The sequence below is a fragment of the Acomys russatus genome, chromosome 17 (assembly GCF_903995435.1).
Source record: "Acomys russatus chromosome 17, mAcoRus1.1, whole genome shotgun sequence".
NCBI classification, from domain to species: Eukaryota; Metazoa; Chordata; class Mammalia; order Rodentia; family Muridae; genus Acomys; species Acomys russatus.
In genome coordinates, this window is record NC_067153.1 from 19,598,302 (window position 1) to 19,613,111 (window position 14,810).

General features: G+C 48.3%; 1 protein-coding gene across 1 annotated transcript in view; it reads left to right on the top strand.

Annotated features, from left to right (window-relative positions):
- Positions 1-3,088: 3,088 nt before the first annotated feature.
- The window catches only part of Asap1 (ArfGAP with SH3 domain, ankyrin repeat and PH domain 1), a 302,667-nt gene continuing 290,945 nt past the window's right edge, over positions 3,089-14,810 (top strand). The window contains 1 exon segment of the mRNA XM_051159597.1: positions 3,089-3,194. The gene's annotated coding sequence lies outside the window, so the exon portion shown is untranslated.

Here is a 14,810-nt window from a genome sequence, read left to right on the forward strand (position 1 = left end):
ATTCAGGTGCCTCAGTTTCCTTTACTATAAAATAGTGCAAAAGCATTCAAGCTTCTTTGATTTCTGTTCCAAACATGCACCCTTTCTTCTCATGATGTAGAACCTTCTAATATTACCCAACTAGGAGGCCTATTCCTGTTGTCTTGGCTCAGGTACCTAGGGAGTGCCCAGCCAGTCAGTGTCCACCAATGCATAGATGAATGCTATCCTGAACTGAGTTGTCTTATAAGCAAACCTGGGCACCAGGAGTTAGGTGTGGTTACTTCATCTGGGACGTGAACCCAGAAAGAACAAAGGAGGGAGGAGAAAGGGAGGTGAATAGTGAAAGAATAGGCTAATGCAGTTACTGCTGGGGGCCACTGGACTTGATCCCATGAGGATGATCCTCTGAGAATAATCTCGAGAGCATCGTACACACCTGTCCCTCATTAGAGAACAGAAGCCTTTATGCTGTCATGGGTTGGGGAATTACCCTAAGATGGGGCAAGATGCTGCTGTCTTGGAGAAACTCCAAGCTAGGAGATGTGTATTGGAAGGGAGCAGAGGGCACCATATTGCAATGGAAGATGTTACTAGAGGTGAACCAACTGTCACCTAGACATACAGTCATTGTTTTGCTTACTTTAAGGGCTCCCCTCACATCCTGGAAGTGTTACTCAACTTCCTTGTATCCTACCCCAACCAATGTTCTCTCTATATAGTCTCATGACATACCTTGATGAGATCTTACCTCTTAGTCCTCTCAGTGGCAATTTCTCATCTTTGTGGAGAACAAGAGCATCTGTCCAGACATAGTGCCCGAACTATTGGGTCCCCTGATCACAATGTTAAATGATTAAACTCACCTTGGTCTCAAGCCCTTGGTCTCAAGCCTCAAGACATGTGGCCTCTTCCCTTCATTTCACTGCAGACAGATTTGCCACCTAATATGAATATGTAAAGCCACAAGTAAAGCCTTTTTTGGTTTTTGAGACTGGGTCTCATGTATCTCAGGCTAGGCTCAAATTCCCTCTGTATCTCAACACGACCTTGAACTCCTCATCCTTCCAAGAGTGGGGATTCCAGGCATGTGCCACCCTGCCCTGGCTCAATATGTAAGACCTTTAATGAACAGAAGTGCTGGGGAAGCACAGAAGAGGGAATAATTAACTGGCGATGTACCAGTGAAACTACAGTTACCTCAGCTGACAGACTTTATTACTCACAGTGTTGAATTGCCAGGACCATTAGCAGAGCCCACTACCGCTTCTTCCATTACACTACACTGAGTATTCTATGTCAAAGTCTCTGAGTGAAAGATTCAGGGAGCTGAGGGACAGAGTGACTTGCCTTGCTTGGGTGGGAGATAGATCAGGATTTCTAGCCTTTGTCCCTCACAGCCGTCATCCCAACATGTGCTTATTGAAGGGATCCTATGTGTTAGTATGTATGGTTCTTGGAGCTGGGACTCGGAACAAAAGAGACAGTCAAGCATCTTGCTGTAATGCAGCATTGCCACAGGGAAATAGGCAAGCATCCAGAAAGATAAATCAGTGACAAGAGCTATGAAGCAATAGAACCAGGGATGGGATGCTGAGAGAGGTGACAGTGAAGGTGTGGGGAACAGACACAAGTAGATCAAATGGCTGGGGGGAGTCTCTGAGGACAGTCTTCTGTACTGTGATTTATCTGTCAACCTCAATTGGGTAAAGGTTTTTTTGTTTGTTCGTTTTGTTTTTGTTTTTGTTTTTGTTTTTCCCCAAATGGATGGTAGCTGTGAAGGGCAGGACCCTTGGCTCCTGGTGCTTGGCTTGGAACTGTTCCTATGGCTTGTGACCACAGAAAGAGCTAGAAAAAAAGACCTGCATTTGGGTGCCAAGCACATGTCTGTTCTTCCTTTGGAGACAAGCTGGTACCTAAGTTTCAGTTCCCAGCATGGTCTTTTCAGTTCTCACTTATCCACTCGTGGGTCCTTCCTCTAAGTCTGGGATTCAAAGGGATCTGAAACACTTAAGCAAAACCACCCAACTGCAGCCTCCAGGTAAAACAAACTAACAAACAAAAAAAACCCAAATGTGGCATTTCCTTGGGAAACCACAGTGAATCACTCCCAATGGCTGCCCAGGCTCCCTGGCTGGTTTTTCTAAACCTCCTGGAACATCCCAAGGCTTATTAACACGCCCTCCCGCCACGTCCCCTGCCCCCAGGTTAAGAACAAAATCTCACATTTTGTGAGGCCTAGTGAGTTTCCCATTTCACAAGAAGGGGGTCTGCGTTGTCATGGACCTTTTCAGACAGCAGTTTCTGGAAGGCTAAAAGAAAAACAATCACCCACTGATGAGGGAGACACTGATGTCCTCAAGGCCAGATCCGTCCACAGCAGTGTAGGTCCGCATAGATACGCAGAACACTCATCCCACGACTTAGAAGCCTCCTTTTGCTGAGGTCTCTGGACTGCAAGGCCAAGCGTGGCTATCGTTGGTTGATGTTTCCAACATGCCTGGGTAAGCATCTGGTTTTCAAACTAAGTCTATGAAAACAAAACTCCTTTCATGTTGGAGAAATGGAAACTCAAGGCAGTATCACTTGCAGGAAAAAGGAAAAGGCCATTGTCCAATCTTGGTTCAGAGACCAAAAACCAAGTATGCTACCCAGATCATCACTATATGCTATCCTGACTCAAAAGGCTCTGCTTCCAGGCACTGGGCAGAAAAGAGAGAAACAACAGAAAGGAACCGGTGAAAGTAGACTGGGAGAAGTCGAGGCTAGGGTGGGAAAGAGGTCACAGTCCTCTCCAGGTGTCCAAGCTTTAGCAAGCCTCACTTCAAGGCCAGGGTTTTCTGCTGGTAGGCCCCACCTCTGCCCTCTGTGGGCAAGAAGGAGGTCCACCCCGCGCATCTCCTTCCCTGTCAGCCTCGCGCGCCCAGCAGTGTACCGGCGGGCCAAGGGTTAAGTGCGGTGGGAGCCCCCGGCGCGGGGCTGCCGCGGGCTGAGAGTGCTTAGTCAGGATTCCGATTTCCTGCCGAAGTGTTTGGATTTCCTGCAGCCCGCGCCCGCCGCCGCCGAGCAGGATCGAGCGAGCGGCTCCTGTCGCCGGCCTCCTCCCCCTCGGCACATGGTCGCCCGCCCCTTCCTGCGCCGTGCTCGGCTCCCGCGCCTCGCCCGGCCTCGCCGCGCCGGCAATGGAATAATGCCCAGCGGCCCGCCCGGTCCCGGTGAGTGGCAAGGCGGCGGGGCGGCGGGGCGGGCTAGGCGGGCGCGGCGGGGCACTGCACAGCCACTCGCATCCCTGTGGGCTTCGGATGTCCCTGTCTTTCCAAAGAGCACCATCCTGGGGTCTCGGGGCGTGCGGGGCGCGCGGCCGGCTCTGCAAGGACTGGTCAGGCGGCCCGGGGGCTCCGCAGCCGCAGCGCCGGAGCGCGCATTCCCCTGCTCTGCGGAGGCGACCTGGGTTGGGGGGAGATGCGCCTGGGGTGTCAGGCTCCCGCTCCCGGACGAGGCCTGGACACCCACCGGGGCGCTCTCCTCATCCGCGGGGGCGCTTTCTCCGTCCTCTAGGGCACCCCTCCCCTCCCGTTGGGGCGCTCCCTCGGCCCTCTGAAGCGCTTTCTTCCCCTCCCCAGCACTTTGCCGGTTCTCCCCGGCGCTCTGCCCGCGCGCCTGGAAGGCGCGGGCACTGGCCGCCGCATTGTCTCTGGCGCAGCGGAGGAAAGTTTCCCTCGGCGGCGCGGGACTTGGCCTGGACATGGCGCTGCCAGGCAGGCCCCAGACCACTTAAAGCAAAAGGAACCAGGGATGGGGGTGGGGGGTGGGGGTTAATAATTCCACTTGGGAGCTGAAAAGAGTCTGATGGTTTTTGCTTGTACCATTTTGGGAACTGATGCCTTTTTATGAGAGCGACAGTAAGTTTAAAAGAAAAAGAAACTTGCTGGTGTCTGGTTTTCTGCTGTTGAATTCATCCCGAGACATCATATCGATCTCTCGTAAGGCGGATTCTTTTTCATAAAAGAGAGGCTTATCCAAGTCTAGACCAAGTTAACTTGACCTTAGCCTTAGCAGTACAGATCCAAATGACCAGTCCCACCTCCACCCATCTACTCCGTCAGGTTGTCTTAGCAGAATTGATTCTAGGATAGTATTGGTTGAGGATTGCTGAGTAATGTTTTGAGACTGTAAAACACAGAATTTAAATTTTAGACAGTTTCATGTCTGTTCTAGCCTGAGCGGCCAGGTCTTCTTGCTGGGTCATTGGAAGGCCCCTGTGTAGGGCCTTTGGGGCGTGGAATGTGCGTGTGCGTGTGCGTGCGTGTGTAGAAGAAAAGGATCTCAGTAAACAAATGTTTTCACTTTTAACGCTAAGAGGTTTAGAGAGGTGACCTGTCTTGTCTAAGGACACACGGCCGCTTGGTGGCCTAACTTCCAAGTCTCTAAACTCTGTGCCTGGGCCTCACCGACAATGTCAGATTATGATCTGCTGCCAGCCGTGAACCAGATGTGGAACTGTGTCTTTCAACGCTCGCCACTTTAGTACCTTCTCCTGTTCCCTTATCTGTTATTGCCACTGTTTTTGAGATATACAGTTATCTCAAAGAACATATTTTGAAATAAGGAGTTTTAAAATTACCCTGTTCAAAAATGCATAATGTTTTTTTTTAGCACCTTGTATGCTTATCTTAAAAAACTAAAAAATAAATATACTATTACTCAAATTCTCCTGTTCACTGACCCAAGTGGTTTTGGGATTCAGCTATCAAATGAATCTGAAATACACAATTGTAGTTATTATATACAGTTTTTCTCTACTCTCTCATTTTTGTTGAAAACATACAAATCCCCAAAGGGCAATGCCGTGACACAGAATGCACTGAGAGATTTCAGAAGTCATGCTTTTGAATTCTCCTCTTTCTGTGAGCTGGGCAGCCCTACCTATTTTTCCTCTTCGTGAGAGCTGAGTGGCCTGGCTTTTCATTTCTAGTATGTGATAATGTTGGAGAGAAAGGACTTTTTCACAAGCTTGCCATTTGGTGAAGGAAATTGAAATTCCTTACACCTCTCTCCAGTCCTCCCCAACCACAGCCAGCTAGATTTTCAAAACCAATGCAAGCGCCCTGCAGTCCCAGAGGTGAATGTGTGCATTGAAGGTGAGCCCTCCCAGTCCAGACCCTCCTCCCAGCTGGCCGCTCCATGTTGCCCGCAGGTGGCCGTGGTCTAGAGAAAAATGAGCACCCTCTTACCTGTGCTTCCCTTTGCTTTTTCCTCCCAAGGTCTCATCTGTGTCTGATGGCCTCTTCCTGGCCAGCCTCTTTTCATACTCTTCTCCTCTCTTCTTCTCCCCCCTGCCCCCCGCCCCCCGTGGGCTCTGAGGAGAAATCTGCATAAACAATACTGACAGTGACATCTAGCACTTATTAAGTGCTTGTTGTATGCATTAGACTTGTTAGCTCCTAAGAAGGATCAAGGGAGGGTTGGGGAGATGGCTCAGTGGGGAAGAGTGTTTGCTGTACAAGCGTAAAGACCTGACTTCAAATCCCTAGCTCTTATGTAAAAAGCCAGATACCCTGGTAAATCTAGCACCCAGTGAGTGAATGGGAGAAAACAGGATGATTGCTTGAGTTTGCTGGCATGCCTTGACCAAGCTCTAGGTTAAAGAAGGAGACCCTGTTTGACCCCTGTGTTCACTCATGGGTATGTGGTATGTGTACTCAGGCAGATATGCACATACATATCATGTGTGCGCGCGCCCGTACACACACACACACACACACACACACACACACACACACACACGTCACCCAAAGAGGGGACTCCTTGGGAATCTTTCCCAGAAAGGACAGCGTTTCTCAAATTAATCTGGATTGAGTCATTCTTCCTTGTCGCCAGTAAACATTTGCTAAGTGCCTCCACTGTGGGAGGTACTAGTCATGCAAAGATGAATAGCGCCCTGTTCTCAAGGCCTCTTATTTTCATTGTCAGGATTATACCCTTTCATTTAATTAATCAGTTCTGGAAACCTCATCAAGCACTTACTCTTCGCTAAGCCTCGCATGGAGTCCCCATGATACAGTGATGAACAAGATAGGCGAGTCCCCACCCTCCTGGAGCTTGCCTTCCGCTAGAGGAGGTCGGCACCCGGGAGGAAGCTGGTAACTTCTAAGGAATGAAAACTTGTAGGATGTAGGTTACTCAGGAAATCAGAGAATGAAGCGGAGGCTGGGAAACAGAGAAGGAGTAGCTAGCCTGAAATGGTGTGGAGGAAGGGCGTTCTGAGGAGATGGGTAGAAACGCGCAGCGCAGAGCCTTCTTGTGCACAAGAGGGCTCCAACTATTCCATTGAGTGGGCAGAGTCGGGAGCGTCGAGGGGGCACATTGCAAGGTGAGGTTGATGAGTGTTTCAGAGCCCAGTTCACAAAGCTTGGAAATCCTCCTGCCATGTGTAAAGGAAGCATTTTTGAGCTTAGGCTCAGGAGTAGAATCCGACTGACGTTTTTGAGAGTGGGTCATAGGAGCAAAGAGTAGATGCTGAGTTAGGTCGCCATTCTGTTATTCCAGGAAGATGATGGTGGAGAAGACCAGACTGGTGGCAGTGAAGCGGGGGAGAGGTGGGGGGGGGAGGGGGGAGGAGTTAGAGGGTCCTAGTGAGGGCTTGGGGATAGAACTGATGCCTGCTTTTATAGAGATGATGTGACATGGCTGGGGATGGGGAGAGGGCTCGGCTATGAGTCCTTTGATTCTATCTCAAGAAGCTTGGGTCATGGTAGCATCATACTAGGGACAGGAAAGAATGTAGGAATTATATTTGGAGAGAGAGAGCTGGGTCCTGATGGTGCTAAGGCTGGTATCCATGGGAAGGTCTCAGGCACACAGGAGGACAAAAGCCCTTCAACTAAGAGAGGGCAAGATGCAAAGGTGAAAGATATCGTCAGCCTGAGGCTGAGCCTCTGAAGCGCTTGCTATGCTCACCTGCTGTGTCATTTTTCTGAGCATCTGTTCTGTTAGTCACTCCCTGGTGTGTTCTTCCCCTCTGGTTGGCTGACTCCCACTTATCTTTTTAAGTGCACCCATGTATTTACCTCCTGGAAGACGCCTTTAACTTCCTGGCCCACTCTTGGATCCTTGAGAACCCTTATCATCATCCTGTTGAACTCAAGTTACCTTTTCTTCCTCTCTTATGCCTATGAAACATTCAGGTTGGCCCTAAATACTAAATAGTAAATAAATACTAAGAGCAAATGTCCTTTTGAGAAATGTCAGCTATTATTATTTACTTGAGCAATAGACATGTAAATGAAAGTAGTGTTTTATGGTTGTTGTTGCTTTTTAGGGTAAGTGTCCTGATAGTGGATCAGTTTATCTGGTGCTGTGGTAATAAAAGAAGTGTCTTGAATTATCCAATAGAAGTTTTACATCTTGCAGCTCTGGAGGTCTGAAATAAATAGGCCTCAGTATTCTTTTTTTTTTTTCTTCCTCGAGACAGGGTTTCTCTGTGTAGCCTTGGCTGTCCTGGAATCACTTTGTAACCAGGCTAGCCTCGAACTCACAGTGATCCGCTTGCCTCTGCCTCCTGAGTGCTGGGATTAAAGGCGTGTGCCACCATGCCTGGCAGACCTTGGCATTCTAATATCAAGGTGTTGTCCTTCTGAGCTGTTTTTTGTTTGTTTGGTTGTTTTGTTTTGTTTCCAACCTTGGAAGCCACCTGTGTACCTGGGCTCATATCTTCAAAGTCAACAATGTCCACATTAGTTTTCCTGTTTTCATCTTGATTCCTAACCTTTGGTTCTCTCCCCTACTTTTAAGGACTCTGTACGTGTTTGCATTGGGCTGCTGTGCAGTCTCAGCCACTTGTTTGGTTTTTGTTTGTTTTTTCCCCCCTGGCCAAGGTTAGTCTTGAACCCTTGTGTAGCCCGAGGCTGACCTTGGATCTCTGATTCTTCTACTTCTATCGTCTAAGTTTGAGGATTACAGTTGGGATCACTGGTGTACATCGCCACCTCTGGTTTGTGGAGTGCTGTGGACACAACCCAAGACTTCATGCCTGAAGATGGGCTAATGAGTAACTTTGCTTCTACCTGCAGTCTTGATCTTTTTTTCCCACATAACTGAATATGTCCCCAGGAACCCTCTGGGATTGGTAGGGGAGGTGCTGTGGGTGGTTAGGGGAGAGACTGCTAGCCCAGCAGGGAAGACAGGTCAGGGACATTTCCTGTGACACTAGTGATGAATCTTTATTCCTTCCTCTGGACTCTGCTGTGGGGGAGTTAGGCCTGATGGTTTCCTTTCAGCCCAGGGATGCCAACTCCTCTTATCCTGCCTCAACAGTGAATAAAATAATAATTATTAATAATAAATACAATAAAAATATAAACATTACAGCAACAACAACAATAAGAATAGTCCTCCTAGCTCACCTATCCTCATACCCTCTCTCCAAAATGGGTAACAGGAGGTAGGAGACTTTTTTTCATTGAAAGTTGGCTTAGAGTTCATATCTCAATACTTCACGATGCCCTTTTGTACAGCTAGAATCTTGGTTTCAAAGTCATAGTTAGTATCCCCTGTTTCCAACAGCACAAGAGAGGTCAGGAGGGATCCTGTGTTGGATCGGGACAAATCTGTCTGAAGTCTTAGGGTTCAGGCACTAACAGAAGGCCTAGCCCACCAGCGGTACATAGGTGAGTGGCCTCATTGCCTGAGAGTAAGGGACTCAGCCATGATGTGTCCGTACAGCCACATTGCTGCTAGGGGGTAATTAAGACCAGATTTCAGCAGGCTTTCAGTTAGAGAAAACGGGCTCGTGTCCCAGATACCCCTGGAAACTAGATGCTTTGCTGAGCCCGTTAGTGCTTTGGAGCTCCACATTAGCTCCACCGGCCACCAGCATGCTGGGCTGCTGAGCCGAGGGAGATGGCTACCTGAAGTTCTCTATCATCTCCGGAATCCCATCCCCCTGGAAACACCAGGAGTCTGTTTCTGGTGTTTCCTCTTCTTCATCCGCCTCCAGCCAGGAAGTGTGAAGGTGCAGGCAGACTTGGAAAGACAGGAGTAAACAGCAGGTTCAGCCTTGCCTGGGGCCCAGCTGGAGTCTGGCTTGGGATGAAGAAGAGCACACCCCGCGGTACTTCCTCCTCCAGATGTGACTGTGAGTTCTGCAGAAGCAGATTCTGGTGGATCTCCGTGGGCAGGACGGGAAGAGAGATGTCAAGAGGGCAACTGTACCCTTTCGGGGGGAGTGCCCACACTTCCCTGTTCAAAGCTGAGCATGACGTTTTGGTCAGAGTTCCTCTGCCTTCATAAAATCCCGTGTGAGTGTGTGTGTGTGTGTGTGTGTGTGTGTGTGTGTGTGTGTGTGTGTGTGTAATATCCTGTGTGCATGTTTCACTGAAGCTCTGTTTTTCTGTTTGAGAAGAACATAAAAAGAACGCTTAGCGAGGCTTTATTGTCCCCTGAGTTCTGTGAAGGTCACTGAAGAAGAATGGCCAGAGGGGATGGTTGCCTGAGGGGAGCAGTAAACCGAGGCTCTCAGTTCGTGATGCTGAGGACCCTTCTCACACGTCACAGAGATAATGTAGGAAGAGCATAGGAGGGCCCTGACAGACAGTGACCCTGTTGGAGCCACCTTGAGGGAAGTTGTTCATTTGGTTGTCTTTCCTGTTGGGGGTGGTGGGCGTTGGTGGTAGGAATGGGATTCCATTATCCCCTGTGGTGCTGAGCAGAGAGGAGGTAGTGTTAGATTTGCTGACTCATGTTAGTGAGCCGTGTTGCCTTGCTTGTAGGAGTCTCCATCCTTAAGTTTTCAGTTTTAATGACTGTTCGTGTCAATTGTTGACTTTCCTTTTGGTTTAGGGAGATGGCCTAGGCTGGAAAGTGCTTTCTCTTTAAATTTTTATCCTTGCCTCTTATCCTAGGTCCTTCCTTGGGCGGTCTCCTCTCTGTTTTATATCATTTTAAACATTCTGACATTCACTTTCAGAATGACCTGCGATGCTCACCCTGGATAATCTACTTCTCCTATTTGTGGTGTCTTCTGTTTTGGCGGCATAGTGGTTTGTGCTCCAGGAGGCCCTCACCTACCCTGCGTACCAGAGGTGTCTGTCTCTACAGAGTGGCTTGTGCTTCTACAACAGCCCTAAGTGTTCCTTAGGCTTTTGACTTTCTGCCAGAGCTTCTGGGACGAACATTTGATCACTGGGCTCTTCTTGATATAAGAGACTTTCCATGCCCTGGACGTTCAGTGTTTCCATGGGAACCATGCTCACCTTGCCCCAGGCTCCTTAGGCAGTGGTTCTCAACCTGTAGGTCGTGACCCATTTGTAGGTTGTGACCCATTTGTAGGTTGAACCTTTCACAAGGGTCGCATATCAGATATTGACATTTTGGTTCATAATATTAGCAAAATTAGTTAAGCAGTAGCAATGAAAACAATGTTATGGTGTGTGTGTGTGTGTGTGTGTGTGTGTGGCGGGAGGGGGCGGGAGGTCACCACAATATGAAGAACTGTATTAAAGAGTCTCAGCGCTAGGAAGATTGAGAACCACTGTCCCTAAGCCTTTCTTGCTGTTTCCATGGACAGATGGAGAAAAATCCGCTCAGGCCTTCTTTTCAGAGAAGACTGACCTTTATGGGACCCTGGCTTTGTAAAGAGGTCTCAGCTTTCCTTCCTTCTGGTAGGTACCAAGTTGGAACTGGGTTGCTTAATTCAGTCGGACTTCTTTAGAGGACTGGAGAAGAAAGAACATTCATGAAAATGTAAAAATTGCCATTTTAAGAAAAAGAGAACCAGGATCTGTAGGGGCATGCTAGCAACAGAAGATTGGCTCCAGGGGAGGGCGTGCAGTTGGTAGGGTGTTTGCGTAGCACGGATAATGCCCAGGGTTAAATCTGTCGTACTCTATAGACTTGGTGTGGTAGCGACACATGTAATCTCGTTGCATAGTAGAATCAGGAAAATGTCAAGGTCATCCTTAGCCACTTCTTGGGTTTGAAGATAGCCTGGGCTACATGCAAGCCTGTTTCCAAAGAAAGGTTGAATTCAGTTAGCCAGTTTTCACTGAGCTTGCTCCTGTGTTCACATCCTGAGGGTCCTTACTGCTGGTAAAAGAAGGAACCTGGTTCAGGGACCCTGTGACCTTCAGTATCTAGCATTGACTAGTGGTGAGGAATAAAACTGTCTCAGAAGGAAAAAGGGAGGGGCAGAGAAGACACAGGACAGATACGAAGGATATAAGATAATAATAATAAAAAAAAATACTAAATTAAGACTGGGGTTTCTGGGTTCTAGTTTGGGGACTGATGCTGACTAAGGATGGTGGTAGACTCCTGGATTGTCTTCCCTGCCACAGTATGGTGAGGTGGAGACATGGGGAGAGTGGGACTGTCTGTGTTGGTTAGTTTCAGAGCTTGTTCAGTCAAATAAGGGCCATTCGCTGGTGTACTGTCAGCAGCTGGGCCTCGGGGAGCTGAGCTGGCTCTCGTGACTTCCACTGGGATTCCACAAATGAGCGCTGAGTCGTCCCAGAGAGGCTGCTGGGGTAGACTGTATGCATTTTGTGAGCTTTGACCCACTGTTCTCTTGGTCTGCTCCTTCGAGTGGTCGTCTTTATGTACTCCATGCATCTGTCTTTGCATAGGTCCTTCTTGCCTAAGGTGATTGGTTGAATGGAGCATCTTCTGGATGATGCTTCTGGAAGACCCTGGACCCGTTGGAGGGAAACCTCCATTCCCTTAGAGGCAATGGTAATAGATAATACTCCTTGCGTGCAGATGTTTGACAAGCATCGTCCAAAGCATTTTCTCTCTATAACTCATTCACTCTCCATCATAACGCTTCACAGAGATAAGGCCTTCATCCTTGTTCTAAACACGAGGATAAGTGAGGTACACTAGCTCAAGGTCATATGCCTAATAATCAGCAAGACTTCAAGCAAGGACACTGAGCTCAGTACCCACCCTCTGTATGTGTATGAAGATGTGACTTGTGTCCTGATTCCTTATATGGCCCTTCAGGCTCTAGCCTTAGCCTTTCTCTTAGCCTCCCTGAAGTTTCATTTCTCTTTCTGTAAATAGAGAAAAATCTCACATGTATATTTTTGTGGGGAGGTGTCAAATAAAACACTATATAAGGAAAGTGCCTGAGCTCCTGGCACATGATTGGCCCAAGACAAAAGGGAGGCAAGAGACTTCCTTTGCATGATCGCCAGGGAAGGGAAGCACTGGGAAGCTCCATCAGTTTGAAGAGTTTTCCTGCATGTTTTGCTAGTGCCAGGCACTTAGGGTTGATGGAAGAAAGTCAGAAGCTAAGTACCCAAGTACTTGGCAGGTGGGCAGAAGAGGAAGGCGTAATTTTGTAATGTTGGGAATATGCCCCTCCCCAGTTAAGAGAGCTGGAGGGAAGCAGCCCTGAGCTTGCAGGGCCCACAGTTTCATTCCAGTGACATGATCAGGGAGAGCTTGCTAATGGAGTGGTGCCATCTGAGCTCCAGGGCAGGATTTTTACAAGTGGCCAATAAGGAAGGGGAGTCCAGACTGAGAAAAGGTGGAGCAAATCCTTATGGTAGGTGCGCATCAGTTATTTTTGGAAAGGTCTAAGTGTATAGCATTATTTGCTCAAGGAGAAAGGTAAGCCTTTTAGTTGAAATAACACTGCATTCAGGGCTGCCTCTGGAATTCAGTTGTCCCTGCCATTTCCTGTCCCCCCCCCTCCCCCCCAACTATCACGGAACTCTTCATGTGGAAACTCAAACAGCAGCATCTTTATAGACCTTCCTGTAATAGCCTTTAGCAAGCTTCCTCTCCTAGGACAGTTACTTCCTCAGGCCTAAAATAGACTGGCAGAGGGGTGGAGGTGTGGACTCTGCAGACTGCACTGTGTGCTGGGACTTGGATGTGCTTTCATTGCGTGCCCTGGGATTTGTGCATCGGAGGTCTGATCTTTATGGTGGCATTCTTGAGAGGTAGTGGAACTTTCAGGAGGTGGGAGGTCATGGGGGCAATGGGATGGGGTGGGGTGGGGTAGGGTAAGGGTGGGATTAGGAGTTGCGCTGGGAAGGTGCTTCTGCCTTGCCTTAAGAGGGTTGTTACAAAAGGAGCCAACCTGGCTCCACCCAGTTCTCTCTGCTTCCTGACTCAGAAAGGAGACTGTTTGCTCTGACACATGCTGTCACCATTGCCAACCAGCGTGCACCACCCACCATGAGGCCCTCACCAGAAATGTGCTGATACAGGTGTCTTGTTTTTTAACTTCTCAGAACCGAAGCGCTTCATATACCTCTCTTTCTTTATAACTTTGCAGAATCAAGCATTCTGTCATAGTCAGGAGACTTGTATTAAGTAATTTTCTTGTTGCTGTAACCAGTGCCTGACAAGAATTAACCTAAGAGGGCATGGGGTGGTTTTGGCTACATTTTGAGGGACAGTGCGCTGGAGCAAGAATAGCACAACAGCAGGAGCCTTGAGATAGCTGGTCACGGGACATACCCAGTCAGGAAAAAGAGAAAGCTGAATGGCGGTGCTCAGTGCAGTCTCTCCTCTTTATTCCTCCATGGACTGGGACAGGCCAGATTTAGTGTGTGTTTTCTCACCTAAATTAGCTTAAACTCTCTCAGTAACAGCTACAAAGATCTTGTTAAGCTAATAGTCAATATTACCTATCCAAGAATTCTTGTTTGTTTGTTTTTTCAAGACAGGGTTTCTCTGTGTAGCCTTGGCTGTCCTAGACTCACTTTGTAGACCAGGCTGCCCTTGAACTCAGAGATTTGCCTACCTCTGCCTCTCGAGTGCTGGGATTAAAGGTGAGCACCACCACACCCGGCTATCCCAGAATTCTTAAGACATGTTCTATGGATGTAGACGCCTTGGAAGTCAGTGGGTGGGACTATATCCTGGATGCTGGTGCATGCCCAGCATCATTTTCCCTTCTTTCTCACTGACAGAACACTGGTCATTGAAAGTCTATATTCCAGGACTTTTCAGGAGGGGAGTGAAGCTCCAGGGTAAATTATTACCATGGTCTTGTCCCCTTCCCAGTGATCGACTCAAACCTGGGCTCATGACACGCATGCTTCTGGCCAATGCTTTATGATGGAAACAGAGCTGGGGATACCTTAGTTGGTGGAGCGCTGCTTAGCATGCATGAAATCCAGTGGCCATTCTCCAACCCGGTGTAGAGGAGCATGCCTGTGATCTCAGCACTAGGAGATGGAGGTTCAAGGATCAGGAGTTCGAGGTCATCCTCATCTACACAGAGATCTTAAGGCTAGTCCCAAAACAAGCCAACAAATTTTGTGTTACCGCGGAACTGTTATGTGCAACCATTGGGACAACGGAGAACGGCACTGAGCTTAGGAAGAACATATTGAAGATGTCAAAACAGAGGGATGGAAGGAATGAGACGCTGAGTGTTTTATTCATTATATAATAATCTGCTTTGTTAGTCATCCCCTCCCCCCCTCAAATTTTTACTTAACCATCTGGATATGCTGATGCATGTCTTTATTTCCTGCATTTAAAAAGCAGAGGCAGATGGAGCCAGCCTGAGGTACATAGTGAGACCCTGCCTCAAAACAAACAGAAAAACAAAGCCCCAAACTTGATGGGACAGCCATCTCACGTGACACTTAGGTCTCCTCCTCTTTTTATTTTATCATTTTATCTTTTCTCTTCCTCCTCTTAATGCATGCTTATAGCTGCCACTCTGGAGGTCTTCACTGCGCCATGTATGCCTGTGTCTTCACTGTCTTGCTTTGCCCCTTGAGTTGTTTTCTTTTCCCTCCCTTTGGCTTCCTCAAATGCTGCTAACTCGTTAAGGGTAGCTCGAATGCACTTTCTCTGTGAAGACT